The 3,794-nt window shown below is 44.1% G+C and overlaps 1 pseudogene; it reads left to right on the top strand.

Moving 5' to 3' along the window:
* The first annotated feature begins 1,446 nt into the window (after positions 1 to 1,446).
* Scgb2b28-ps lies at positions 1,447 to 3,215 on the top strand (annotated as a pseudogene).
* The last annotated feature ends 579 nt before the right edge of the window (positions 3,216 to 3,794 follow it).

Genomic DNA, 3,794 nt, shown 5'->3' with positions numbered 1-3,794 from the left:
TATCTGAGCCAAACAGGATTTACCTCCTCTTACTGTTTGGTCAATTAGGTGCCAAGTACTGAGATCTAATTGTGAGCTCTCTGCTAGGTCCACTGATCTTTGTTTTTATAACCTTGCATGCCTTGAGGGCTGAGATGGCCTGTACAATGTGCCCACTGAGCACTTCTCTCTTCTGCACAGGGTTGCGAATGGTGACAAGAACAACACGTGGTTGAGCAAGTGTCTACTGCCCAGTGACCCGATGCTACTCTGATTTGATCATGGTATTGTATCACTGTAACAATAATCTTAACTAAGACAGGTAACATTTATGTCTGTATGTACAAAGTGGCCAGGGAAAGACAGTGAAGGCCTTCATTTGCTCTCCACCATGTAGATGTGTGTATATACATTATATCTGTTTATTCATACATATATGCATATGTGTGTGCTTATTTGACATTTTATTTAGGTTGAATGTATGTGTATGGGGATTGTGCCTGCATGAGTGTCTTATGCAGTACTGAATGCTTTCCCTGTGGAGGTTATAGGGAAGCACTGGACCCTCTGGAAGTGGAGTTACAGATGGTTGTTAGCTACCATGTGGTTACTGGGAAGTGATTCTGTGTCTTTTTATAGCTGAGAACAACTTATATTTTTTGAGACAGGGCCTCTTACTGGAGCTTGCTAATGGCTAGATGGACTGGCCAGTAAGCTCTCTGGTGCTGGAGTTACCAGGGGTCACTTTGTCCCTAGATGTCCTCAGAAGTTCTGAGGGTTGGAAACCATGGATTTAAGAGTGTATGCCAAGCAACTACTTCACTTACTGGCCTGTCTCCTAAGCTCACCCTGCTGCTTTCTTGAGAACATATAGCTCACAGTGAAGGACTGAAGGAGGGTCTACTCCCTGGAGAAACATCTATAGATCCTCTGGAATTCTTCTGTGAGATGTAAGAACACTGACTTTCATCCATGCTCATTTATATGCCACAAAACCATTCACAACAGCATGGTTTTATAGGTTATTTCAAAATTCTAGTACAATCCAATATCACGTTGTTTAGTTTGTTTTGTTCAAATTGTTTTATATTTGTCAATTAGGAGCCTGTTCATGTTTCCTCATGCCAGTTTCAACTGAAAATTCTAGATGTCTGTTCATCTGTTTCGGTACTTGTGTATGTGCCTGTGTATAGACAGTGGTACCAAGATGTGTGTGTGTGTGTGTGTGTGTGTGTGTGTGTGTGTGTGTGTGTGTGTGTGTGCGCGCGCGCATGTATGCGTGTGCATGTGAAAGTCAGACAACAATTTGTAGGAGTTAATTCTGTTCCTCTACCAGGTGGTTTCTTTCCCAAATGGTGTTTGGAACTCCTGAAAGCATGTTTCCAGATGGGTGTGGCTGGGCTCAGAGCTATAATGGTTTATAAAGAAGAGGATCTGCACTGTGAGGAGCATTTAGCACTCTTCACCATGAAGGGGACACTTCTTCTGCTGGGCTTGCTGGTGACTGGATAGCTGAGCTTCCAGACAAGTGAGAGTGGTACCCTTGTTCACCCCATCTCAGCCCCATGGAGATATCTAAATGGGGCTCTGAGACAAGCATAGGTGTCCTTGGAAGCGCACTGGCAAGAAGCTGCAGAAGACAATTCATGCTTTCTTCACTTAATTAGAACTGTTAGGTTTGTGGGACATGGAGACAGAGGTATGCTGGTGATGATACTCATGATGAAGGGACCTTAGATGCACAGTTGAAGCTGAGGCAGGTGTTGGGCTTATGTGAAGTTCAGATATCAAGGTATGTCCACTCATGGATGTTTTTCTGCTAGATCTGTGTATCTCGTGTAAACCATGTTGTTTCTGGTAGGCTGAAGCCTTTGGGAGGATTTGACTATGAGAAAAGTCAGTTAAGGCATTTGTAGATACTGCAAGGAACATTGAGCCTCTGCTTTGACCATCCCATTGTCTTTTAATGGTGTTTTTCTCTCTGTGTTTGCAGCAGAAGCATGTGTTCCTTTCTTCAAAGGCTATGCAAGTGTTGTCTCTGGAAGTAGGGTGTGGATGTATCAAGAACTCCAGGCATTCAATGCTACTGCAGAGGAAAAGGTAGCCTTGGAAAAAATCCAGGGCTGCTATAGAGAGGAAAGATTAAGAAACAAACTTCTGGAACCCAAAATTATGGTAATTTTCTGCCAACCTCCACTCACCCATGCAACAGATGCTGTAAGGCTGTGTACAAGTGATAGACGCACTGCAACTGAGAACTGAAACCCTTCCCCACACTAGCACATGTAAAGCAGAATGCCATGTACACAGCCAGCCTTTTCCTTGCATGATCCTGCAGCTCATTCCCACATGCTGGTTAAACAAGTTCTCACCCATAGTAGGAACAGGGAATCCTTGGGATGGCCTCTGCACTGGTTTGGTACTCCCAGCTCTACTCTAAGATGTTTGAAATTTCTCACCAGTGCTTTTTTGGAACCTCTCTGGGGTCTATTTTACCCAGCCATCGATGAAGGCCATTTCTGCGGACATCATCTGTGCTAAAACAAAACATCCCACCATGTCTGAAATGCCACCCCCACCCCAGGGACTGCCTATAGTTTCTCACCACTGTTGTCACCTGTCCTCTCTTGTTTCAAACATAACTGGATTATAGAGATGCATTTTTTGAACAGTGCAGCTCTCACCCTATTTCCCAAAGTATTTTACTTGAGTATCAGGTCTTGAAAAACAACAGTGCTATCCAAAATTATTTTCCTCTAGCAAGTCCAATTGGGGGACATATTTTTAACATGGCTACACAGCCAATGTGTCCGTAGAGAGGTGCTCAAGTACGTGAGATATCACCAAACTCATACTCAGCTGTACTGTCCCTCTCTAGACCTAGCCCCCATTGTGCTTTCCAGATCCTTCTCCACTTCTTTCCTGCCTGACTATGGTAGTTTTCAGGCTTCCTCCTGAAGGGTGTGAGTGGGTTCCAATTCCCTTGAGGCAAAATTTGTTACTGGAGACCTGAATCACTGTATTGGATTTTCTTTGCTGTGCATGAGGATCAGTCTCCTTGTGGGTGGTTGGGAAGCCCTGCTGAGGTCCTGTACCTTGCCTATAGCCAACACTGTCCCTTTCTGCCTTTTTGTTTTCCAGGAAGCCATGAATGCCAGCCCAGAATGCCAGTCACACTATAAAGGGGCACTGTAAAATCCTTTTTAGACTATTTTTTCAAGCTATTGGGACAATAGATGTTAATGTGTTTGGGGCAACCCATCTTTGCAACATGTCTGATCAAAGTGTCATCTTGCTAACCTGTCCTCTTTCTCTCCTGAAATTGGATTCCTGATCCTGTTCTTTCATCATCAAGATTCTTAGACTGATTCAAATAAATGCTTGCTGCTCTGTTCTGTGTCCTGTGTCTATGTGCTAAACAAGGTCTTCATAGGATCCAGGAGATACTGAGAGAAATGACTTGTGTTGTCACTGAGAGCAGCATGACTGCTCCTGATTAGCCAGGTGATCATGAGAGAGCCTTTCTGGTCTCCTTTTTTTGTTACTGTGTAGACCAGGCTGGCCTGGAACTTACAGAGATCCATGAGCCTCTTCCTCCCAAGTGCTGGGATTATAGATGTGAGCCCCCATGCTCAGTTTACTGGAGCTCTGTGAGACTCTGGAGACTGGGATTGTCTGAGGGAAAATAACATGTAAGTAGCTACAGGATTCACCAGGTTGTCAGGATAGAAAAGTGGAGAAACACTTACCTCATGTGTTGTCTCCGGGCTGTATCACAAGAATATGAAATCCTTGTGTCCAGTTATAACAGGAGA

This window comes from Mus musculus, chromosome 7 (assembly GCF_000001635.26).
Source record: "Mus musculus strain C57BL/6J chromosome 7, GRCm38.p6 C57BL/6J".
NCBI lineage: Eukaryota > Metazoa > Chordata > Mammalia > Rodentia > Muridae > Mus > Mus musculus.
The sequence above is the reverse complement of the archived record's forward strand: the minus strand, read 5'-3'. Positions and strand labels throughout refer to the sequence as shown.